Genomic DNA, 26,954 nt, shown 5'->3' with positions numbered 1-26,954 from the left:
AAAACTGCCCGGGTGGACTTCGAAACTGGAGTCGGCGATGCGGGGCAGGCAGCGCGCGATGTGGGATATCGCAACCCGCCGTTGGAGAAATTGAGGACATTATTTATTGCATCCCTAAATGGATTTTTCTCGAGAGCGGATTTTTCCCCCCGCTTTTGTTAAATGGATGAAGGACGAAGAAGTGTGCCGACCTTCATATCCCATTCGCTTCGTCCGCGGTTCCTAGTCGATTGCCAGTTTGATAAAACCCCGATTAAGTGCGCGCCTTACGTCATTTCTAGAGGAGAAACTTATATAGTTAGAGCATTATAACGTGACGAGATTGCTTCTCCGCGTATTGTCAATGCCGTCAAATATACTATGAGAAAGGCAACGTAGTTATAGTCTGTTGGAGCTTTTGAATAGCTTCATAAGCCCTTCCCACAATGCTCTCTGTGCGCCTCCAGCGGAAAAGGTGAAGGGCTTTGTGAGAGGAGATTGTCCCGATATTCCCAACGTCCAACAGATTATAGAGCAGTACGCGAAGAGGTTTTCTTCGTATGTATTCTCAACGCCGCCATGTAACGTCGAAGGGGCACCGTAGTCAGAGCAGTATAACACGACGAGATTGTTTCTCCGTTTCTTGTCAACGCTGCCATGTACCGTCAAAAAGGCAACGAAGGTAAAAGCAGCGTATAAGGCAACGAGATTGCTTCTCCGCTTATCGTCCACGCCACCATGTATCACCGAGTTGGAGAGGAGGCTGATGCTATACGCCTCGCAAGTAGGCTCATTTTCGTCTTCTGCGCATGAGAAAGGAAGTAGTGGTGACGTCAGAACGCCGAGCCCTGATTGGCTGATCGCGACCCCCTATCTGAGCGTCGTCTGCTCATTTGCAACGTCGTCTGCTCGCAACATCGTCTGCGTCTGTCTTACCTTTCCTGCGACTTTCGGAGCGAACTCGACTTCGCCTTTAATGGAAGGCAGACGAAATAACTCGAGCGGTACGTTATTTTTGTCTAACAACTAGCAGACGCGCATCAAGGAGGGAAGTCAAAGGACTCACTGGCGAGGTGTCCCGGGGCGCCGAGGTTTGTTTGCTTAGAACCGAGAGTGAGCGTGTTAGTGTCCGCAAGCTCCCTCCCAAATACTTTTTCCCTCCATTCGTGTGCGGCGAGACCCCTCACTCTTTAACGGCGCCGGCGGGTTGGCGCAGTTAACGTCGTCTGCTTTACGTCTGCTAGTCAAAGCGATGGCTGCTTTACCTTTCCTGCGTCTATCGGAGATTCACCGCTTTTTCACCGGCGAGTCACCGTTGCTTCGGGAAACAAGGAGATAACAAGAGGAAGAAATTGACCTCTTAATCTAAAATTGAGGTCAGCGATCAAAGTATAACACGGGAAGGGTTCACAAGGGTCGCGGGGGCATATTCCATTCAGCACGTCAGCCGGTCGTGGGCAGACGGTCGCCGAATCGCGGAGTGCCTGCTAGGCCTAACTGCCCAGCTCGTTTGGTCGCGCTCGGTGGAATCGTGACCGTTGGAGCTTTTCCCTGGTGTTTGTGGATCCAGCGTTCTTCTTCGTCGTGCTCTGTTTCAAGTAATTTTTACTTTTTTCTTGCTGCTTGAAGTCACGACGCGTCAGAAGCTCACGTAGAAAAATAAACGTCCGTGGGTCGTCGCGACCGCGACGCTGTCGGCCATGCTGAGTTGATCGTAAGAAGTGCGTAAGACAGCTTCGGAGCTGTCGTAGGATTTCGCCGTAACCTGCGCAAAACTTACAAAAATTTCGTTTCGTGAATACGAATTTGTTCTTAAGTTTTGTCTTACACACATTTTTGGCGTAAGATCGTTTCGTGAATCTGCCTCTGCACTTCCGAAAGTCGCAGGAAACGTAAGACAGACGCAGACGACGTTGCGAGCAGACGATGCTGCAAAGGAGCAGATGGCGATCAGGTAGGGGATCGCGGTCAGCCAATCAGGGCTCGGCGTTCTGACGTCACCGCTACCCCCTGCGCAAGAAGCAGACGAACTTGCCCTCCGCATATTCACTAAACAGAGCCGCCTACAAGTAGCGACATTCTTTGAAGCGTCGACTGCGTGACGGTGCACGCTTTAGGAAGCGAATGGCGGCGCCCAGCAGGAGTCTAAACTGAATGACTCCGTTTTGTTCCAGCGGAATGTGCTTTGCCATTTGTATTAATTCTCGTTACTTGTAAAAAAGAAGTATCGGGGGACTTTAATATTCACGCTATATTGGAGGTCTGCGAACATTGCTTTCAAAGATAAGAACGCAATGGGGTTGAACTCCCCAGGAAGTGTATACCGTGGCTTTCCCTTGCATTGTAAAAACTAAACATGACGCAACGCTGTTCAATCCCAGAACCACTTTTCGCACAAATTCTACATTTCATACTAACAAACCCTGTTACAAATAAGCTACAGCCTAATACGGCGACGTCGTGCCCCCCCCCCCCCCCCCCCCCCCCCCACACACACACACACGGGCACACACATAGACACACACGCAAACACACTTCGCGACGCCGCTCGAAGTTGATAGCAACCCTGGGATCCACGTTACGGTGCACCGCACAGGGCGTTATACGAGCCATCCTAGCCAATCCGGCACCGTGAAAATACCACGTGACTTCAGTTACGCCCCAACTGGAGGTCACGCGACACTCAAATGGCATTGGATTGACTTGGATTTCTTGTAGCGTTCTTTGCGCGATCAATCGTAAGGTAAAACGGAGTACAAGCGACATCGGAAGAAAAAAAAAAAATATTTATATAGTTGAGGTGAGAGAGAGAGAGAAAGAGAGAGAATATGCGACGTCTTCAATTCTGCCAGGAGGGATGGTGGAAGCTTAACGTGGGTTACGAAACCAAAATTAACGATATGCGTTACGTTGCACTTTTCTTTTTTTCTTTTTTTTTTCGTCGGCTTTTGCCTTTGGCGGGAACACGTATACTGCAATCCGCCGCAGAAAAAAGGCTCCTCCCGAGCGTACGCTCGCCGTTTGCGACGGTCTTTGATCTTCGCACTCCCCCCACGTCGCCTCAAGATGCTGTTAGCGTATACGCGGGTCTGTATACTTAAGAACCCCACACTCGAACCCCCCGCGGCACAAAGCGCGCTCTATAATGTTAGCCCGAGTTCGCTGTCTCGACGCCATTTCGAACGCCGCAGCCGCGCAACATTTACTCGAAACAGTTGCACTTTGTAAACTAAAACTCGGAAACTAGTAATAAGACTGGTATCAAAATACAAGATCCGAGAACTGAGTGCTTGTTTTATGGCGGCCATCCGCGTGCGCGACTCCTGAGCGCGTGCTGACGGCGAGCTTCACAGTTCCTCTGCAACGTGCATTCCGCGTAATCGAGATTGCCGGTCTTAGCAGCCCATTAATGTGAGCTCGCTCTAAGGATGCGCTCTGAACATGACTCTCGAATATGACGTCCAGTGAATAGTTTTTTTGAGCACTTTAAATTAAGATTATTATTATTATTATTATTATACTATTATTATTATTATAAAGGAGCGTACCAATAAATAACTAGCGATCACGTGCAAGCCTAGTATAATCCGTTTCGCCTTACAAACGTCCGCAGCGGACGCTACGAGCCATCCCAGCCAATCCAGAGCTGCGAACGTAACACGTGACTACGAGCCCCGCGCGACGCTGCGCTTTTCACCGTGCAAGATAGGTATGAACGCGGCGCACGTCGCAGGCAGTTGCCAGATGAAGTTCTCTCCTCACCTTGGTTGCAAGCGGCGCCACCAGGTGGCTCCTCGATAAGCGGCTAATTGCCGCCTGGCCCGTGCCCGGTTTCCCGCGCTTTTCTACGAAAGACGTGATTGTTTTAAATGTGTTAGCATTTACTGCCCTGGTGCATCATGCAGCCTAGAGCAACTAAATGAGCTGCGCTTAAAGTATCGGCACTCCGTTCCCCCGACATTGTTGTGGACGCCGCCATTTTGGGGCTTGTGCAGAACAGACGCAACTGCCGATCGTCATGATTCAAAAGTGCGACTTCCTTAGCATTAGATTCGGTGTTAAGCCTAGTTCACATGCAGCGATTTTGGCCCTAAAGCGGCGCGATTTCTGCCGTCGCGGCGCTCGTGCCGCAGAATTGCTGGTGCTGGCCAGAGCGCCGCGACGGCAGAAATCGCGCCGCTTTAGGGCCAAAATCGCTGCATGTGAAACCCGCTTTAGGAACCTCATGTAATATTGCTTTGCTCTGTAGCGAACTCTTTAAAGGAGCTGTGCAACGATTTTAACGTTGAAGGAATTGGCATTTTCTGCTTTTGATATTGTTCACTGTGTCACAAATGGCAGAAAACACACCTCTTTTCATCGCAATGTTGCGATTCCGCCGCGTAATAGCGAGGCAAAACTTGGAATATTTCCCGACCTGCAGCCACGAGCGGCGGCCATGAGAAACAAGCGGCGTGACGTCACTTGGGTCGTTGTAAGAAAGATAGCAAGTTGTGCGAATACCTGCTCGATAAAAGGTCTTTTTACAAATCTTGTCGTTCCAACATATATATAAATGCGTCAACACCCTGGTATCATCGACAAAACTTTTATTATACGGAGTTTTAGTGGCGCCATCTATCCTAGGTCCACAAAACCACGAACAGCCGCCAGAAGCCGGAGGGGGAGGGGGACAGCGCCGGACTGGCAAGGACGGGTGGTCACGCGGTCGGCAGCGGATGAGTTCTCGCTGCTCGCTGATGGCTCTAAAGAGAGAACTTTTCCGGAACTCCGCGCCTACTCTAGTGACGTCACTGTGCACGTGACCCGGAAGACGATGCACGAGTTGAGAGGCGGCAAAAACCTGGATCTTTTTCATTTTTTTAAGTAAAAACTAGGGTATCCAGGCAAAATCTGTTTTCTGTAGTTCACTGCAGAAGTGTCAGGCATCAACTTCCACAATTATTTAAGCAAAGCCCTGAAATTGTTGCACAGCTCCTTTAATCAATTGTTCAGGGCAAAAAAGCGTTTCCTGTGGTTTCAGATAAAGCTTCAGATAACTGGCAACCATGATTTTAAGCCACAGTATGGGCAAGTGTCGTTACTCTGAAGCGTACCTTATTTAGTGGCACTAATGCAGCCGTCTTCCCTTTGGACACTCGTGGTTTGGTGTGAACTGGACTGGACTGGACTGGTCCCGTGGGGGCGATGCGCGGTTCCCTCCGTGCTCTTTCGCTCCGTTTGTTCGGGAAAGGGTCTTCTGGGCCCTGGCACGCTTCCAATGACACCCCACGGGAGCGGGAGGGGAGGGGATTGAGCGGCCATGATGGGGGCACAACGTACGCGACAACGTAAAATCGAGGGGCAACGACGACGCCGTTTGCACCAAACCGCCGATAGCCGGGAGGAAAGATTAGCTCTTCGAAGACAACAGAGTGAGGACCGTATATGTGGCGATCGAGGGAAGCTGTGGCGGTTGCATCCGAAACTGCCGACGCCCTGGAGAAACGACTGGAACACAACAGTGTGAGGAGCGTGCGAGGTCAGGGTTTCCATCCTTCACTGAGTCGGGACTCGGAACACTCTGCGCTAAATGCTAACGCATTTCGTCGTAAATCAGCGTAGCGACAGCAGCGATACGACATCCTTTTTTAAAGTCGTTTCTGTCTGCGCCACGTCATGTAGAACTTTGCACTTGTGCCGCGCGTGTTACTTAGCACTGCTTCGTCATTGACCCTATAGTTTCGTGTTCCAACTTCGGCAACACCAGTTTTATGAAGGCGATGAAGCGGAGAGATCTCTGGGAGCGCTGCTCAAGCCAGCCTCCGTCAAGGTCACAGCAGACGCTCCGGGCGTAACGAGCGTGCGCTCGGGTGCCATGGGAACGAAGCACATTCTTTTATTTTGCTTCTTACTTTCTTCCTCAGTTGCACCGTCTGGACGGCGGAGACGCTGTCGGCTGAGGCTATTCAGGCGCGCGCCAATAGGACTTTATCTTGTCGATCGCGTTGCCGCATTCGCCGTGTGTCCTCTCCTAAATGCTATATCTTACACCGTGGCCTCTCCCGATGGACACGTGACACTCAAGCGGTATTGGATTGGTTCCGATGGCTCGTAGCATCCTCTCCGGTCCATCGGCCAAAGTGTGGAACGTGACTTCGTGTGCCTCGCGCTTCGCCTCAGCCGAGATGTCACCTGATACGCTCTGAGCACTGGACAGACCGCGATGGTTCGTGGTGTCCGCTTCAGTCCACTTGAGAGGGAATCGGAGTGTAGCAATTTAACTCGAACCGGTCAGCGTCCTAAGCCTTCGGTATATAGAGTGATCGTCGTGAGCCTTGTTTTGCCGTCAATATACACATAAGCATGAGCAAAGATCAAAGACAGTGCGCACTCTTTGGCATCCGCTGCGCGCCGAGGGACTATTGCGCAAAGGATCGAACGGCAGAAATGGCATCTCGAGAAATCCGATTCGGACGATGTGAAGGGGCGTTGCCCTCGAAACGTACTCTGGGATTTATATAATTTTCTGCGCTAAGCTGACAACCGACTTAAAACTTGTGTGACTCAATTGCGGGCGAGTACACTGAGGAAAAGCTCAGAGAGAAAGAGCTCGTGCGTAATTGGCCCGAACCTTCTAAGCTGACATAGTCGTAAAGTTATGACATGCTAATCTGCGATCAAGGAGAGCTTGGCTCTACATTTTTGGGAAGAACGAGGACTTTGGAAAATATGATTTTTGTTTGGTATGAAGTCGATTAGTGGTGCATCTTGAGGGACGCAAGTTTTTTTTTTTAATTTTTTTTTTTTTTTTTGCTCACAATTAGAAAAATTGTTGTCTGGTTGTGCTGACGCCGAGACCGATGATGCTCTAGAACAAAACTGCTCTTTGCGGCAGTAGAACACTTTCTGGCTTTGCGCAAATAAAGGTTCCGAAGAAATGTACTTTTATAATTCGACAAAATTCAAATGAAGCGACACCGACTAGATGCGAACACGCCAAGCGTCCAGGCAGACGTACGTACTTCGTGCCTACTTGAATATATCAATGGATGAATGAAGGCATGATCCTTAAAATCGGGTGGTGACTCGCACCACCTAGAGTAATTATTAAAAAGCTCCTCGCCCTGTATCTGTGTATCACTCATCATTACATCTTTAGGCCAGTACCTTCATCTTCATTTGACAGCCCCAACGAAGGGACCTTTCCAGTTTACTCTTAGTGGAGATCGTTGGTCATCAATTAATCTACAAACAAAGAAGAACAAAACAAGACGGATATTTACTTTCCGGTTTTCATTCATGTTAAAAACCAGAAGCGGTTAGCAGTCATTTTTAACGCCTCAAAATTCACGCTCTTCTGTCGCCAAGGGGCGGGAGGGAGCTCCCCCACAGTTCCTATAGGCTCCTTGCACATGACGTCATTTCCGATACCCTCCAGAGAAGAGGGGGAGAAGGAGCTCCCCTCTTAACAGGACCCTTCTTTGTGCCTTCCGGATTTGCACAGGCGTCGCTATTCTCCTCCCAGAAGATTATAGAAGATTAACCCGTCACTCAAAATTCTTACAAAAGCAGCTTCCCTCTCCTCCTTTTACTTGGTGTGCAAATGTGTGCGATGTGACATCAATGCAAGGAGCCTATACCACGGGCTATAGGCTCCTTGCACATGACGTCATTTCCGATACCCTCCAGACAAGAGGGGAAGAAGGAGCTCCCCTCTTATCAGGACCCTCCTTTGTGCAACCCGGATTAGCACAGGCGTCGCTATTCTCCCCCCAGAAGATTATAGAAGATTAACCTGTCACTCAAAATTCTTACAAAAGCAGCTTCCCTCTCCTCCTTTTACTTGGTGTGCAAAAGTATGCGATGTGACGTCAGTGCAAGGAGCCTATAGCAACCACAGCTACCACAACCGGATGGAACACCGCTCTTTCGCATCGTCACTTCCGGAAGCCTATATGGGTAGAGTGTAGACGCACAGACGCGGGCACGCGCGTCCCTCTGCAGCGGCGCATCGGGGCGTGCCGGCAATTAAGCGACCCGTAATAAAAGCCTGCCAGTGCGGGCGACGCTCCGATCACCTCTAATTAAAAGAGTCTTTCAATCGCGCATCGTCCCCTCTCCTTCTCGCCGGGGACACCTCCGATTGGTTCCCAGCTCGCACGCTACCGCCCACGTCACGCAATAGCGAGTTTGTAAGCGAGTGCGGTAGCATCGGCACGGTCTTTGGCTAAACTACTTACTGATCTAGAAACTTCGCTGGTTTCCGCCCTATAGTCAAGGGTGTAAACATAAGCGACTTAAATGCAAGTAGAACTAAGAACAAAAGTAAAAATAAATACAAACTAAAAAAAAAAAAAGTTTTTTTTTCATTTAGATGTGTAACACCTTTTACGTGGCATTTCAGTTGTTACGGAATGCTATTACCTTTATGCCTCAAGTATAAATGGCGGTTCCATTCATCCATGTTGCTTCTACGAAGCCAGGTCCCTCGAGCGATCTGATTAGCTGGCTTCTAACGTCGGCTTCGCGCCTCTGGTGCTTTAATTTGTACCCAGATATAACGTTCCCATGGGGTAACGCAAAGGTAATCTTCCCTCTCCGCGAAAAAAGTTTCATTTTTCGAATACTCTTATTTGCTTTTATCGTCTGCAAAGTGATGCACATTTTGTAATAACATATCGTTTGCAATCTGAACTAAATGGCGCGATTTCATCGGTCAGATGTCGTCCTGGCTGCCGGAACAATGCTCTTTTTTTTGCCTGAGATGACCTCGCTGTGTTCGATCTTTGAATGCTCTTTTTTTAAAAGGGAAATCGACCGCACATCGTCATGATTTATGAATTTTTATGATGCTTAGAGCCCGCAGAGGGAGTTATCGCCATATTGAGGGGACCTAAAAAATCTGCTCAGGGTACCTTTAAGGATAGTGGCATGAGTCATCAAAATACACGGTTATCTGCGGGCGGGGGATATCGGGCTTCGTGTGTAACCAAAAGATCCGGAAGACGCGGGATTCAGGATTAATGAGTGCAGTATTAACGGTGGCACCGGTCGCTCGATAGAGTAAGGCGATTGTTCATTACATTCAAGAAACAAGCGGTACAAACACTCAAACTGTGTCTTTTAGCGAAACGCCGGCAGCCATTTAGAGGCTCAACACTACGTTTATTTTCTCGAGATTACTAAAGCTCATCACTGCACTCTTGTATACGTTACTCGAAAACCTAACATATTAGAATTACAATTACTCTCGGTTAAAAAGTACTAAATTAAACAAATTGATTACTTGGAAAAGAAAAGTAATTACGGGCGTTACTTGAAAAAGTATCCGTTACAATGTTTCCGATTACTTAAGATTTTCAAACAAGAATATAATTTTCTGCCAATCTGCGAACGGGCCTTTCGGACTGTCCATTATTGGATTAGAATCACAGAATCCCAAACTATACCCATCTCCTCACTCCACCAATTTTCATAAACCTTCCTCCTGTCAAAGACCTGGCTCTAGGATTCCATTTCCCTCTAGAGATGTTGTAGAAACAAAGGGAGTCATTAGAAAGGGGAAGGAAAGAATAGTAACAGTAAAAAGTAAAAAGTAACTTTAGTAGTTCCATAAGTAATAAGATTATACTCTAATGATTTCTAACTATTGAAAGAAATCGTGTTACAAAATTACACCAAGGAGTAATCGATTACGAGTAATTTTGATTACTTGGAATGAGTACCGTGTACAAGTCTGCATGTGTACTAATGTTACATTGTTCCTGATCAAACGTACATACGCTTAATTTTTTTTTAATGTACTACAAGTTTATCAAGCAAGCAAAGTAAGCAAAAAAAAATCCAAGCTCAAGAAACCGGAAGGGTAGCAAACTCGATGAATTCTGGAATGGACGGGCCAGGTCACGTTTAGTTTACAATTCCGGTTCATGACTTTGGTCAAGGTTCTGCTAGGTTAGGCTCGGGTTACGGGCTTATAAATAAACGCGTGGTTGCTGACATCTCAAACTGATCAAGCTGACATACGTTTTCACCGAATTTAACACAATGTGTTTATTTACTCTTTTTTAGTTAGAGGGTTTTAAGTTTATTGAGGAGAGTATAAGGCTCGAGCGTTCCCATTTTTTTGTGGAGCTTAAACTGGAAAAACGAATGGAACCCGAGCGAGTTAGGCTTGAACCCTCCACAATGTCAAGGCGAAGACCGGCGAACGGAGTGGTGGAAAAACTCGGATCGAATTCCCGGCGCCCGGAGACCAAGAGGCACCTTGATCGGAGGTCTAAAGACGCACTAATCCCCCGGTTAATCCTTTCTGCCGGCTTGAGTCGACCAAGTGTGGCGACAGCGGCGTATTTACCCTCAACGACCTAATCCGCGAAGAAAGAGGCTAGCCGACAATGCCACCGTTTCCTTGCCCCTTTAATCCCTTTCTCGCTCCGGAGCATTGTTGAAATGTAAGGAGCGCAGGGGAAAAAGAGGGAGGGTGATAGAGAGAGAGGGGGGACAAACAAACAACAATGTAGCTGGATTGCAAAATGTTGCGTGGAGTCTTGCGGCACTTTTTTTGTGTGTGCCTCTCTGCGGTCTGTGCTTTGCTTTGGAGGGATTAGCCACGGAAGGTTACACACACACACACACATACGTGAGATGGCACGTTGAAGGTCGACTCGTGCGGGGTCTGCGAACTCAGACTAAGAAGTCAGGTTCGGCTTTCGGACAATCTCAGGTTCACCATCGAAGAAAAAAACACATTTAAAGAGAGCAGCGCAAACGGACAAAGAACAGTTCGAAAGGCTCTGTCACTTGTTTATTTCCCTGCTGTTTCTGAAAGAGTTTTCATTGAACTGTCGAAATAAACAAAAAGGTAATGAAAGCTTTTTGTTCTTCATTTTTTTATAAACAAAGCTTCTTTTTTTAACTCTACGTTTGTTCTTGCAAGATGTACTCAGCTCTATATTAGTTGCAGGCCATCGATTTTACTGACATCAGTGACTATCAAACAAACAAAGTTACAAACGGTAAAAAAAAAAAAAAGATATTGTAAGATTTAGACGCGAATGAACAGACACACACACGCGCAAAAAGACACGAATGGCAATTAAAGTGTTATAAATAAAGCGTCGATCGTGTCTTTGTGTCTGTTCCTGTTGTTTACTAGCGTTCAAACTCTCCAAGAATGTTCCATTAACCAACGCTTTCCTGCCTCTTTACATGTTATTAAAAAAATGCAAATGACCGCAGAAAGTTTGATGCGATTGACAGCCTTAGCTGCTGCGTTGTGGAAAAGGCATGTTGAAGGAGATTCGCCTTCAAGCAGTAAGCTGTACAATGTTTGCAATGGGTTCTTTGTTTTCGGTGGAATTTCTGTAGAAGACGCGTGTGAGGATATGTGTGCTTTGGTGGAGGGGGGGGGGGGGGGGGGGGGAGCGATTACGCGAGATGCTGCGTGAACTAAGTAAAAAAAAAATATACGGCAATATTTTGATGACCTCGAGGATGGAAAGGTAACACAAATGGATATAAAGTGAGCAACTAGATGAACTGGAGGCGTTTGATTGGTCTTCTCCCGATTCTACGCGCCAAGGTTGAATCCATCTAAACTCATAACCCAGCCCATGGAAGTAAAAACAGAAATAAAAAAAAGGGGTACGGTAATGTTTCAATGACTCCGAGGATGGGACAGTAATACAAATGGTTAAAAGAAGTATAGGCAAATGAACTAAGAGCGTGTGATTCGTCTTCTGTCGGTTCGATGTGCCACGGTCTCATCCGTGTAAACTCAAGTTATGTTACTACATAAAAACAGGTACACCCGTATTCCAAAAACTTAGAGGAGGGAACGTTTAATCGCAATAAGGCAATACACTAGTAGCGATGAAATGTGCTAAAAATACAAAGAAGAAGAAAGAGGGGAAGAAGGGCCGGGAACCGCCCGCAGTCGATCCGATAAAAACTCCCGAACTCCGCGCGGCGGCAGGGGCCCCAAAAATTCCCTTCTGTCGACGATGATGGCGGATTATGAGCCCGTCGTTGAGATTAATGGACGGCGGCAATAAGGGCGATACTCTCCGCGCTGCGCAGCCTCCGTCTTTTCGGTTGTATGTCGCTTCTGTATCTCTCCTCTGCGGACGCCGTGTCGGCGCTTATGTCGGCTTCCGCTCGCGGCTTTTGCTCCCGATTATTTCCGGCAGGTGGCGCTTCTTCCCGGGGATAATTTCATAAATCGGTACTGAACTTAGCCCGCGCTCCCATATGCTTTTCTAGCCGTGTTTCTTCTTCTTTTCTTTTTTTTTCTTCTTGCATTTTTTCCTTTGTCCTGTGATCCTAATACAATTCGTCATACGTGACCCCCCTTGTTCACGTCGGGTATTCCTGTTTGTGTGCGTGCACGCGTGAGTGTGTATGTGTGTGTATTCACTTTTCTTTTATTTAGCTGTTCCCTCAATTGTATTTTCCCCCTAACTTCAGTCTCCCAATGTTTATTATTCTAAACAAAATGATGCAGATACAAGAACTGAAGTGAACTTTTTTTTATTTTTAATAAAGTTTTGTCCTCGTCCTTCTGAACTGAATTCTAAGCCGAATGTTAGTACACACACACACACACACACGCACACAATTGAAATTGTACAGCTCAAGGAAGCACCGACAAACGTTCAAAGTGAAAATATTTCAATTCAATCAACGCAACCCATCTTCACGACTAAATCGACAAAGCATCAATCTCATTATGCATGAGTGATTAAATGCCACATTTAATGACACGGTAAGCATCCAGTTTGACTAAGTTATTTATAACTTCAACGTAAAAAAAAAAGAGTAAATGTCAACCTCGCTCACCCGTTTAATTACACGCGTGTGGTGTGATAACTACATATCCTTGCTTTAGGTAAGTTGAGGCAGGAAAACACAATTTAGATGTACTGTCTGTTTGTTACAAAAATGTAGAATAGTGGGTGGTGAAAGCTCGTTCGATATTTGAGCTCCGTGTTGCTAGACATATTTCTCCCGAAGCCGTGAACTGCACCGACAGTCGAGGCGCTGCACACAATGCAGCCTACACACAATCACACCGGACACCATTACACCAACCATGGCGCCGTGCGACGTCAGCGTCACGTGACGCCATAGTGTCACGTGTCCTTGTCACGTGGTACTGCGACGACATGCTGTGACTTACATGGAACACACCCCGTGATCCGCTGCGAAACATCGCCCATATACGTTAGTATGTCGTTCCCGATAACGCTACCCGGTACTCCGCCGACGCCTTTGCGCATGCATCATATATCGTTATCGGGTAACGCTATTGGAGAACCCAGGTATCGTACCAATCTATTAAAACTTTAATAACGGCTGTCTCCGTAAAGGACAATTAAAACTATAGACCTTTCCTGTGAACAAGATATGTTCCCTTTTCGTTTCAGACCCTCGCACCTGTTATGAATCGTTATCGAGGCATTAGCTCTTCACGAGCACGCAAAAACAGAATTAGTTCATTAGTTAATAAATAAATTAATTAATGTGTTTGTAATATTTTGATCGGCAATACGGATTATTGTTTCGTGTGGGTTTTGCACCGCATGAGTGAATGATGACCGCGTTGTTCCTTTCTCTTTCCAGGTAAGTTACCGGCCCGGAAATCCTGGCTCACCGGCTATACGCATGCGCCCGCGCTGTCAACGCGGCTTTTGGGCTACAACGTGACAGGGAAGGGTGAGTCATCCCTGTCAGTCGCACTTCAAAAAAAAAAAAAAACACGCCACACTGGCAGGGAACGCCCCGCTCAAACCTGACGGGCCAGCGGACGCTAGCTGCGACGGCTGTTACACGTATATATATATATATATATATATATATATATATATATATATATACATGCTCGCAAACTAGGTGTTATTAATTATGCGAGTCCGCTTGGCCCCGTCCGCTTGGCCCAGGCTGGTGTTAGAAAAACCTAGCAAGTTTTGTTTCATTCTTTTTTTTTTTTTAATACGAAATTTTGGGAACGCGAGGGTTAATTCGTCTTTAAAGTCGCGTCCTGCAGCCTCTAATGTAAAGCCGTAATCACACTGCTCGTGAACCATACAAAAGACACGAGCATGCAGTTATGACGACAAAGTTATCTCAGGGCACGCCTCGGGCATGTTTCGAGCATGTTTGCTTCACGTGAATACTTCGAACACGCATCGTTGCCTGGGATACCAGACTTGCCTCGGTATCAAGCCTGGCATTATTACTTGAAGTAAAACGAATATATAAAGAAAAAAAATGGGCAATGAAAAGCCATTCGAAGCCTATCCACGGCCCGGATCGCCGAGGTTTTTACGACGACACCGAACCGCCGCTACCGCTTCGGGTGCCAAAGTACGAAAGTTCGATTCCCTATCTGTTTTCCGGGTTCTGCAGTCGCTCCGCTTGACGCTATAGCGAGCTCCAAACTGGTTCGCTTTTTGGACGTTTATTTCATCTTGTTGGTCGTTGAACGTATATCGGCAAGCTTCGTTTCGCAAACCGGGACCTCGAGACCGAGAGGTCGGTCCAACCGCGCGCAACAACAAACGCAGACCGCAAAACGCGACAATCTAAATTAAAGTCAGCCCTCTAACTTGTCTTCAGATCTCGCGAACTTCCGTCGAACTCGAGGTTCGACAGGCCGGAGAAATGACGAACTTTTAGCGAAATTGAACGAAGTTTCACTTCCGAACAGTCTTGCCCCGAACCTCCAAGTCAAAATTTCGAATTTTGGAACACGAATAATTTATGCAGGTATAGTTTTATTTGGTTACTTATAAAATGTCTACAATCGTCTACACATATAAAAGCAAATGTATGTACTTATTTACGTTTATTCATGTAAAACAATGAAACAGCATACCCAGTTCGCTTCCCGTATCTCAAACATTTTGATCAGTGGTACTTGAGGTTGTTGTTTCATAGAAATGTATCGGAATGATTGTACTGATGCGTGTATTTTGCGCGTTTCCGTGTGTTGTATGACTTGCACTCCTATCTTGGTCCCTTGCAGAATCGACAGTAAAATTCAAATAAATAAATAAATAAATAAATATCGCACTTCTCTTCCCGGTGGTGTCAGCTTGTTGTCGATTTCCGCGCATGCGCACACAAGTCAAACTTTTATTCGAACTTTGGTCGAAACTTCGCAGTTCTAAGTTTGAAAAGGTCGCACCTGATCGAACTTGAGCCTCGGGAGGTTCGCGTAGTGCCTATAAACTTGCCCGAGCTTAACCAGTTCTGTTATCTTACGGGCCCCTTCCGCGACCTCCATTAATCTCGCCCAATCTCGCGCGCTGCGAGATTCCTCAATCCCGAGCACGCCTTTAGTCACGATCCTTTTTTTTAATTATTCTTATCATGATGAATATTATTTCTGTTTGGAAGCTCGGCTATTCAAGCCCCAACACCTGCTCGCTATATCTGCCGAACTTTATTTGGCGACGTGGAAGAACGCGCACTGTTATAGCTCGCCGCTTCAAGTCACGACTTATATCACGTTTTGTTTCGTTCTGTATTTGTATACTTGCTCCGGCTTCAGAGTTGTGTCCGGTTGTCAACAGGGAACAGTGTTAGGCATTTTTTTTATACATAATAAATGCAAAATATTGGTGTCATAAAATTTTTAATAAAAACAAAAGGTGTAATGAGGTTAAAGCGAATTTCCCGCTAAATTTAGAGGCCAGAATAAATTGGTGCATAATCAATTAATCACGCACGTAATAAGGTTTCCCTTCTAAGCTTAGAAGTCAAACACCTGCACATGCTCTATCTCTCGATTTCCCAAGATTCAGATTGTAAGCTGTCATTACTAGTAAATGACAAGTTGTAAGTTGTCAATACTAATGAATGGCAAGTTGTAGGCTATCATTCGTAATGAATGACAAGTTTTAAGCTTTCAGTACTAAGGACTGACATGTAAGCTGTCATTAGTAATGAGAGGTGTAAGCATTCATTAAACTCATATTAATAAGAGTACATTTTGATTTTGCTCTTTGGTTCCTATTGCAACTCGGGTATATCTCTTTATATAATATATCATATGTGAGTTGTAACGAAGCACGTAGTATATAGGCAAGCTTAACATATCAACATCGAACGCCGACACAAATTCTCGCAAAACATGCGCTGTCAAGCCGCGCTGATAGAGAACTTCGGCTTCTTGGAGTTTAGAACTCAATCCCGCCGTTACCGCTCTCCAGCTGTACTCGTTTGAGGCACATCCCAGTACAATAAACTTTCTCTATATAAACAAAACGGAACACAAAAAAGTTCATCGTCCTCTTATGCTTCGTTCTTTTTCCCCTCCAAAATCTAGTTATTTTTCTTTATCTTTGTTGGTAAGTTGTAAATATCATCTAAATGTTCCTCCGCTCGTGCATCGAGGCCAAAGCAGACTGGAAGCACATCAGCGAACATACATACAAACAAACATAAAAAGCTTCCAAGTTCAACAACTGCTCCAAAGTTCAAATCGAGACGTACGTCCACTTGCGCACGACTATATGCCGGGGCAAACCAGACCAGCGATTCCGACTCGCAAAGTCTGCGCACGGGAAACAAAAGAAGGATCCCCGCGGACAACAACATAAATAAATAAATAATAACGCTAATAACACCGGGACAACGGAATATACATGTACACAAACACGAGGCAGCAGATCCCGGACTATCGGCAACGAATCTACGAACACAGCGCCCCCCTTCGCTGCCGAAAAGAGAACAAAAGAGGAGCCATCGGCAACGGACCTACGAACACAGCGCCCTCTTCGCGGAGGAAAAGGGAACAAAAAATAAGCCCAGCCCCAAGTAAACAATAACTGGACCGTCTTTGATCGTGGATGATCAGAGGTTTGGAGCAGCGATGCGAGGAACATTAGACGTCCTTTCCCGATGAAAACGGCGGCGGTTGTTGTGGCGATAGCCCAGGTCCGCTCTGTCCAGGGAAGGGAGCACCCCGGCCAGCGGTCATTCCGACGCACTTATTCGTCCGATCTGCTTCTCTTTTGTCTCGCGAAGCGTGTAATACGCACTGAGTGGAGAAACGAGGCTAGAGCTTGCTCGTGCATACCTACGTGCTGAAGGCTGCTGATGCGGCGGCTACCGAGGAATCGCGTTTGAGGCTAACGCGGCCGAATAGGCGGAGACGTCGTTCGTATAGGACGAAATATATAATACATAGGGACGGGGATGCGGTCAGGTAATCGTTTTCTTGCGCAATCTATAGCGTCGGTGTAGGATGCCTGTCTGGCGTTCTGTTTGTGTATTCTGTTGCTTGTGTAAACGTGGTATTTTGTTATTTTTTTAAGGGGCAATTTTTTTTTTTTAATATTTTCATATATAAAAACAATTGTGCTGCAATACAAGACAGAATAAGAAAGATAAATTCCCGGTTTCTTGCCGTATCTTGGAAATTAACTGCGGCAACAGCCGAGGCGCTACACACCTTAGCTCACACTCTGATGACGCTACCTAACGTCATAATTTCGACGTTACATTTAGGGGATAAATTTTGCCGCTAAAGCAGGGCATTTTTTTTCCGCTAAACTTAGCGAGGAAACGCTTCACACGACGTCAAAGTGTCAGGCGACGTAAAATTACGTGACGTCGCCATTTCTCCGGCGAAATAGTGACGTCGCAATGCCACGCGACACAGTGGTTTTCACCTAAATTTACCAGGAAGCGTTTCCCGCTAGATGTAGAGCGGCAAAACAACTATCAGGAAACATTTCAACCCCACGTGGCCGAATGCGAAAACCTCGACAACAATGGCTGTCTCCGTAGAATACACTTCGGGGAAAATAATGGTTCACTCGGTAAGTATATTCACTATAGGTCCGAAGGCGAACCTCGCAATTACCTTCGTCGTAACTGCAAACAAGGGAGCGCATACAGTCAGATAAATACTCGTAGGTGTAGATAAATGTCTCACACGATGGAGGGGAAACTAATGGCCCCGTATAGTAATTGTGCCTATCTTTTTCGCACGGCTTGCAGTTTTCAAGCACAGTTCTGTGTGTGCGAGAAAACTTTGCATGGGTATAAGCACACTCGCGCTCTCACATTCAGTAACCAGGCTCCTATTGGAGCACACACACGCCCACTCAAACTCACACTGTTATTATGACTCCCACGTCATACACGCTCAGACTCGTTATACGCTCACGCGTGTACGGAATTTCATTCGACTCACGTGCATGCAAAACTGGACGGCTGTTTGATTTCTCCTCGTTTCACCGGGTAAACCTCACTTGCGTATAAGCCGATGTTCGAAGCGCGAAGCGTTATAGGGCGATGTATGCTATAGGCTATAGACTATTTTTCGATAGTCAATCAACCAACATTGATGGTCGCCATATCTTGGACAGGAAGCGCGTAATTGGATCCGGGTCCTTGCTGGACGCTGACTGAACGCTCGTGCTTAATACATGATCAGAGCGCGTGATCAAGTAACGGCGGACAGGCGATGGCGCGGACTTTTGAAAATCGTCTCTTGCACGCCTCCTCGCTCAACAGAACGAAACGGACCAGCAGAGCGCGGAGCCTCCCGCATACACACTTACTTTAGCAATTCCTATGTAATAATTAAATGGCGAAGTCACGTGGTCACTCTAAGCTCGAGTCATTGTGAGACGTTAGAATGAGTCACTGTAGCGATGGCATGTGCTCTGCTGGTTCGTTTTGTTTCGTTGAGCATTGTATACCTTCCAGTCTGTATCACGGAGCGCTGAACACCAGCCGTGACGTCAGCGGAAGTACGAAAAGTATGAAGCGTGCGCGCTTACGTTCCAATAAGTGCGGTTGAAATTTAAGCACAAGACATATCCCACCTGCAATCTATCACGCCTACGATATACTTACGTCCCACCTACGATCTATCATATATATACCTACGAATTACTGATATCACACCTACGATCTACTTATATCCCACTTACGATCTATCCTATGGTCACTGACACTTGAAGAATCGCCGGTCATGGCTTATGTTCGTGCTTTCTTTCTGCGTGATTGGTTCTTCGGTTTGTTTTTAGGCTAACGCCGTAATCTGATTGGTCGCAGAGGGGTAATGATGGTGTCCTCAGGTCTTCGCCATGCCCCGTGTTTCTTAAAAGGTACTGAAGTTATTGACAAATAGGAGGGAAAAAAACGAGTTAGAGGGGAATTTTCGCGTATATTTTCCCACGGAATTAGAACATCACAATAATTTAACCCGAACGTATCAATAAACGTGAGGGAAACCCAGAGATACCGGGTTCAATCCCTGATCTTGCCCGTTTCGATCTGGATAAGCATCGTACTGGCGCGCGGTCGTGTGTGTATAACTGCTGCGTGATGCACGTTAAAGACTCCAGGCAAGCGGTCGTACTGCATTGGCTAAATTTGTCATCCACAGCTGAGGCACCGGACGCCCATTAAAGCTGATTAACTTCCCACTGTCTAAACATTCGCACAACAGTATTATTTTTATAACACGTCAAGATTCCCTCCTCCCGCCGAACGGTACTTGGCGCATGTATCTGAAATATAATTTTGATGTTCGTGATCTTCGAGGTCAAATGACGGAAATGAAGACAATAAAGACGAAAACCGTGATTCTGCTCATAATCAGCTGCTCGTCTAAGCGCCTCGTCGCAAAGCGGCGAAGCCCACCTGATCACGTGCCCCCTAGGCCTCCTCTATTCCTGCGCTTATAGACCTCACCCAATCCTTAATTCTTCCAAAATAGCTTCGTATTTCGGGTGGGCGCTTGCTCGGTATTTTATGAAGCGGCAGATTCTGGCACATGTCCGACTCTCCTCTCATTTCCGACTTCAAAAAAGCCCCACCCACTCGCAAACAAACAAAAAAAAAGTATCAATAAATACATAAATGAACAGGAGCAACGCCATATTCGCCCGTTGTTTGCCGTTGATACCTCCATGCGTTCGCATAAATAGAAAAAAAAATGTTTTGCATAGAATCATCGGCGCATGCGCAGCAAAGCGCGCGGAACAACTCGCCGGCGAGACAAAGGAGGAGACTCGGGGTAAACACGAAAGTGTCCAAAGAATGCGGATCCCGCGCCTTTAAAATTAAACGAAGAAAATTTATAGAAACAAAAGGCCAACCGTAACAGGAACGCGGGGCACGAAGAAGGAACGCTTTGAACCAGACGTCACGACATTTTTCACACTTCTTCCGCGACCTTCTTCGCCTTCTATTTTTCTTCCTCCCATTCCAACTTCCGACATTCTGACCCAAGACAAATAACAACCATTAAAAACAAAAGAAGAGCACGAATCTTCCGTGGCCAAGTGCGAAACGTTGCCAGTTGTAGCTTTTAAAGAAAATAAAAGAAGAGAGAGGCTAAGTATTTTTTTTTTAAACAAAAACAAAACAAAACAAAAGAGTCGGCGGTTCCGAAACTAAACGCAGAAAACGAGTTCGAAATCGTTTCAAAATACGGTGGAATTTCAGACCGACCCGTAGCGAGCGGCATACAACAAAAACACAGACAAAAAAAAAAAAAAAAGACGTGGGAATGAAACGAACCTAATAGCGGCGCGGATGAGAAAGAATGAAGTAGAGGGGAAGGGCTCCTATTCTTCAACGCGTTCCATACGAATAACGCAACACAGCACCACGGCTGTACTCGCACACACATAACTGTAACGCACGAATAAAAGATGGGGAAACCGTATAAGTAAAAAAAAAAAAAGATGGACGGAGTAGGAACCTCGGCTTTAGGAAAAGCTCCGGCGCTTCTTCGGCGTTCATTCTCGCATTAAAGCGCCGCAAGCTTAATGACATCCTCACGTTTTGTTTTTCTCTTTTTCCCCCCTTTCTTCTGTCTGTCCGTTCTGACTTTTGGTATTCTCTTCTTTTTTGTTTTCTTTTACAGTCTTACGTAATATCTTTCGGTCCCCCCCAAAAGCTCAAAGAAAGGTCAGAACGGACATGAAGCATCTGCACGAATTAACCCCCCCCCCCCCTTTTCTTTTTTTTTTTTTTTTTTACGAAAAAGTAGTCACAAATTGAGAATACCGAAGCAAAATGAAAATAAATATAAAGTATGAAAATACGCCCACAAAAATAAAATAACCATTAAAAAAATGTCGTGACTCTTCATTTTTTTTTTTGCCTATTTTATCTTTTTTACGATTTCGCGCGCGAAACGCCGTCGCCGCAGAAAAGTTTCGTCAACTCTCTCGACGCTGTTGTTTGTTTCAAATATGTCGCGGTCCTTTCTTTTGTCGTCTCGAACGTAAAAAAATTAAGGCATAGAATCAAAAAAGGTCGTTCTCTCGTTTTTTTGGTTGCCCTCAACCACCAGCCTCTCAACAGCAACGCCCCCCCCCCCCCCCCTCCTTTTTCCGCCGCGCTTTCATATTTCACAAGAAACATGACCCTCATATCACCCACTTTCCTCTTCCGCCATTTTATTTCTAATTTCTCACACCACCCGCGAAGCCCAAGCCTTTCCTTGACAAAGAAAGCACACACAAACACGCACACGCACACACACACACACACTATATAAAGTGAGAAGTAGGCAGAAAAGGTCGCGTCTCTTGGGGAAGTTCCTTTTTGCAAAGGATCGCCCCCTCCGCGCAATCCTCGGCCAAATCTGATATGCTAATTCTGAATCCTCATAGCCCCGCATGCTTCTAAATTCTGTGGCTCCTTTGAGTATTTACATTGATGACGCCATGACGGCGAGAGCGTCGAGGAGCGTGACGTGCTTAAAATATGTTGACACACCCACGAGGTTTTGCCGATCAGGAAAGGCGTAATACACGCCCCCAAGCACCCCCATCGAGAAGAGAAAAAAAAGCGAAACAGCTCAAACATCGCGAACCGTAATGTAAAAACCACACACACGCACACACACATATTTCGCAAAGTGCCAAGCTCTGGGGTTCACACCACCAAAGTACTTGGATAAAACGCTCGCGCCCTGGCTCGCATTTTTATTGCGGCGGAAGATGACCCCGCGACCTCGCTGAAGATCACCAAATCGGCATCGTTCGCGTCATTCATAAAAGAACCGCATTTTGCCGTTCACACAGTAGCGCCGCAATCCGGCGCCGCGGAATACGCCGGCGCTTTCCGCGCACGCGCATAAAAACAGAAACCCAAATAAAGTCAAGCAAAAAAAAAAAAAGAAAAACGACAGATAAACACGCATGCACAACGCACACAGAGTGTCTCCAGTAGTCATCTCTGATTGGCCAGCTGGCGCGACGCAGCACACATACCCCCACGCAAACGCAAAACAAGTAAACAAAACCAAAATTTCGCGCGAAAAGTAAAAAAAAAAAAAAAAAAAAAAAGAGCGCGGGAAAAAGGAAGTAGCTTGCGCGCGAGCGGTTCCAGGCTGTCGCTGGCGATTTGGCTGGAGCGCTTCAAGCGAGTCTCTAGGGCGACACTCCTCTCCCCGCCGGGCTCCCCGGGTCGTTCTGCAAACGTTTGCATTGTCCCAGGGTTTGAACGGCTGGTGCGGCGCGCTCGTTGCACGAACGGCGTCAGGAAACGGAGTCAAAAGACTCGACCTCGCGCTCGCCGGGGGTTTCAATAGTGCGCCGGGGATGTTTGTGTTTGATTTCACGCAGCGCGTGCGTGATGGCGTGTTTGTGTAGCGCGGCGCGTTCGGGGGGAAAGAAGAAAGGCGGCGAGGGGAGTGAGCGCCGCCAAAAACCGTCTCTTCTTATATGGCGTCCATTGTGCATTCGAGCTCTCCCTGTTCGATTTCCTACGTGCCCATTTTCTTCTTTTAGCGTACGACAAAAAGATGGTGGAAGAGATTTAGAGACGGGAGAGCGCCATCTGCCGCGAGATGAAGACATTTGCACGCGTTCTGCGTAACCCTCCGCGTCTCGCATTCGTAGGCGTCCTTTTTTGCCGGTCGTGTACTCGTAAAAACTTGAAAGGAGCGCCGGTTTACGTTCGGGACCGTGTTTGGTGAGTCTGGAATGACACTGACAGTAGGGATGTCATGAACCCTTGTGGAACCCGAGGTTTGACTCGTTCGCCGAAGTTTCAGACATCTTGCAATTTCCGTCGAAGTTCAACTTTAGAAGAGTGTAGTCCGACTCCTACTCAAACTTCGGGCGAAAGAAGGAAATCAGGGACGCCAAAACCCAAAAGCGGAGACGACACGGACTGACGTTGCAACTCAAAGTCAAGAACCCACAAACAAATGTCGCAATTCAAAGTTGTGACGTCACAGACCGATGTCACAACTCAAAGTTGTGTAGTCACAGACTCATAACACAACTCAAAGTTGTGTCGTCACAAACTAATATCACAACTCAAAATTGTGTGGTGACGAACTCATGTTAACTCAAGGTTGGACGTCACGAGAAGATGTAACTGACATTTCGGCGACAACGGACATAAGTTGCAGCAGCCCCGGCTATACTAATCTTTTTTTTTTTTTTCTCTCCCATTCTAAAAGCCAATTCAGAAAAAAAGTGCTTCTACACTCCACCCAAAAAAGTAATCGACAAAACTTTGATTTGGCTGAAACGGAGCTCGTCAAAGACAGTGTCTCGTGAACAAAACATACCGCTAAAACGGTTAAAAATCACAAAATCCTGATCCGTGCTCTCATCCACTTCCAGCGCTCGACGTCGAATCAACATTCACGCCGGAAAACAAACGCGCGAGCAAAAAACAGTCGCGCCCTTCTCCAAACACGCTCCCTATATCCAAAACGCAAAACAAAAACGGGAGCCCACTCAATTCGAGCGCTGGAAGTTCGCAATGCAAGCATTATATCCTCATCGATCCAAATGCCCTAGAAGACAAGTTTTCGCATGAAATCGCGTTAAAACCAACAACTACTCAACCCAAGGAAAGACTTGGCGTTCTTTGCTTCGTCTTCTATATACACGCCACTCCAGAAACAAACGGAACGCGCCGTGCACTAGATATAGAATCAGCGCTTCCCTCTTATCCGATTTACGAGACCAGATCCAGAGGCTGAAATTTCATCGAATACTCGTTCCCCTTTTTTTTTTCTCTCTTCGACCGGCGAAATCTGCCCGACTCGGATGAGGGACTTGCGTGGTCTTCCTGGAAAAACAGGATCGAGCAAAGTACCGCGCCGTCGAAAGCAGCTATACACTAAACAGTAGCCACAGTCAGTGAAAGGATGAGAACGGCATGGCGTCTTTTCCGGGTGCCCGGAATCCTGTAGCATGCGCCCCTTGCCTTCCGCCGTGCTTTGGCTGCCGAAACGTTATCGGAAAGAAGATTGCGCTAGAAGCGTTCAACTGAAAAAAAAAAAAAAGTACAAAAAACATTGCTGTCATTTTAGCTTTGTCAGTGGCTATAATAAATACATCAATAGCTAAAAAAAAACGATTATAAAAAAAGGGACGAATAAGAATTTGGGATAAATAAGATGATGCGCCGATCGACGTTGCGAGTCCGGCAGAGTTAGTCGGTTTCATGCGACATCAAAATTGGGCCGTACACCCCTACAAACGCGTACTTCAAAAAGTCCGTTCAATAAAGGGCCCCGGTCGAACCCCTGAACATGATAGGATGAAACGCAAAACACCCAAGGATGCTCAACTCGTCCCCTTATACCTAGCTGGATATGTCTCGGTCTCTACTCCTATGTTCCTTTTCTTCCGAGTCGCACGGAAGTAAACGTGGAAGATTTTGCCATTTCTCTACACTTTACAAAGCCTAGTTGCGCGAAGTATATTAGACGAGCTCATAAATAGGATGTGCCCATTGACGCCAAGAACTCGACCTCAGACTCTCGTAAAATGCCTATTTCACAAGGACGCCGCTATCTTAGTATGCGCGAAAAGATAGTGTTTTGCCGTCGCCACGCCAATAGAAGGTTTCTGTATCGGTAGATTCGATGATTAGGAAACCCAGGTTTTACTGGCTGGAAATGAAGCAGACGCGATTGTGGGATTAGAGGCTGTTTGGGAAATAGTCGATCGCTCCCGCGGGTAGAAAACGAAACGCAGTGAACGATGGGAGAAAATGCCAAGAAGTGTCGCGCACATTGAGCAGCTCCATAGGGCGTCGTGAACTTCCGTTGAAAAGTTGAAAATGATGACTCCGTGTTTATGTGAACTACTTCGACCAGGTCTACAAACTTGTTTATACAGTACGTGTCCCTGCCGGCTTGCATAAATTCATCATAATGTTGAGTTGGACAGATGTCACAGAAGACCCACTTGATGTCGAGTAGCATGATGACTTGCATCAGACAGTAACCAAAAGGATACCCGCAAAATCCTCATTACGAAAAAAAAAAAATTCGCTGCCTCTAAAGACATGCTTCACAAGTCGCAACTCGAAAACTCTACCGAGAATATGGTGTTTTATTCCAGTAATTGCTCGGGTTGATTGGAGCTTGTCTAACGAGCCCTTTTTTCAATTAATCACTTACTTGAGCAGTAAATCAACAAAAACAACAAAGTAACCGAGGTGGTTACTATTTAGGGCTCAAGCCTCCTCCCTCTTCCAATAACTAAACTCTCATGTCTCAAATTAAGACTTCTGCATTCAAATAAAACGAAATAATTGAGACTGAATGAAATTGTAACATAGCAACCACTGTCATTTCGGTGCATTCACAGGCATTTCTCCTGATCAAGGATATATATTTTGAACTCCTCTCCTACACGCTGTCTATTTTGAGGGAAAAATGTTTAAATTAGTCTTAGTTTAGAACTGGTACTGTTTCTTCGGTGTTTCTGGTGAATCCCGGAAAAAAGCTCAGGGGAGAAAAGCTCACCGGAGAAAAGCTCACCGGAGATAAGCTCACCGGAGAAAAGCTCACCGCAAAACCGGCGGATGCGGAGAAAAGCTCACCGATTTTTTTCTTCATTTTATACGGAGGCTGTTGCATCATGCGTAACATATGTCGCTTTATTATCATTAAAATTCGTCACCTTTGTAAAAAAGAAAATGTTTTTTTTTGTAATATTTGTTAAGCTTATTGGATATATTGCTCCCAAAGCAATAATTGCGGGTGAGTGTTTTCTGTTGCTAACTCTCTAAGCAACGAAAGCCTAACTGAAAACTTTATGAACTTGAAGAACAGGAACAAGTTCGAAAACTTAATAATGTCCGCCTAAAACCTAAAAATACAAACTGTAAATTCCGAAAATTCAAAAGTGCATGCGCAACAACGTTGTGCCGGAAATTCTCTTTGAAGCTTTTGTTAACCTTTGCAAACAGGATAAAACAGTCAGTAGGATGTTCGAGGCCTCTTTCTTCCACGGACATGCACGTTTTCTAGACGTTCGTACTGGTATTTCCACACGTTGCCTCTGTGTGATAGTGCCCCCCTCCGGTGATCCACCCATACTGTCATCGTTGTTACTCGTCGCTATGTAAGAACTAATCTTCTGTAACGTAGCGAATAAGGCGAGTTAGTAAATGTTATGCATGACGAAAACCGCTCAAACGACGACGACGGAGTGAAGACAACAAACACGACAGGACGAAGCTGTTCTCGCAACTAAAGTTTTGTTAGTGAAATTAACAGAAAGAAAACAGGGTAGCCGACACAAATTGCATCAACAAACCCCTACTTATTTATTAGGCACTACACAATATTTGGAGCTGAAACGGTTCACACGCCGCTATTCATGTTAGCTCCTACCGACGGCGCACTGTCAGCTGTCAATAAATTGTTGTCTTATATTACCGGTGTACGATGTTTTGATTTTGTACCTTGCGGCTTCATTAATATACAGAATGGGTGATTGCTAATTTTCTGAGGAATTAGTAAATAGACCCAATGGACTTCAAGAATATTACAAAAAAAAAGGACATATTTTAATGAAGTGGCGAATGCAAATTGTGTTAAAATGCCACGTTTGACGCAAAATCCGCCAAATTAAAAAAAAAAAAAAAAAAGATTGGTGAGCTGTTTTTTGCATCCGCTCAAAGGCCGGTGACCTTTTCTCCGCATCTGCCGGTTTTGCGGTGAGCTTTTCTCCGGTGAGCTTATCTCC

The sequence above is a fragment of the Ixodes scapularis genome, unplaced genomic scaffold (genome assembly GCF_016920785.2).
Source record: "Ixodes scapularis isolate PalLabHiFi unplaced genomic scaffold, ASM1692078v2 PGA_scaffold7__128_contigs__length_106722199, whole genome shotgun sequence".
Taxonomy (NCBI): Eukaryota; Metazoa; Arthropoda; class Arachnida; order Ixodida; family Ixodidae; genus Ixodes; species Ixodes scapularis.
This window is presented reverse-complemented; position numbering follows the sequence as displayed.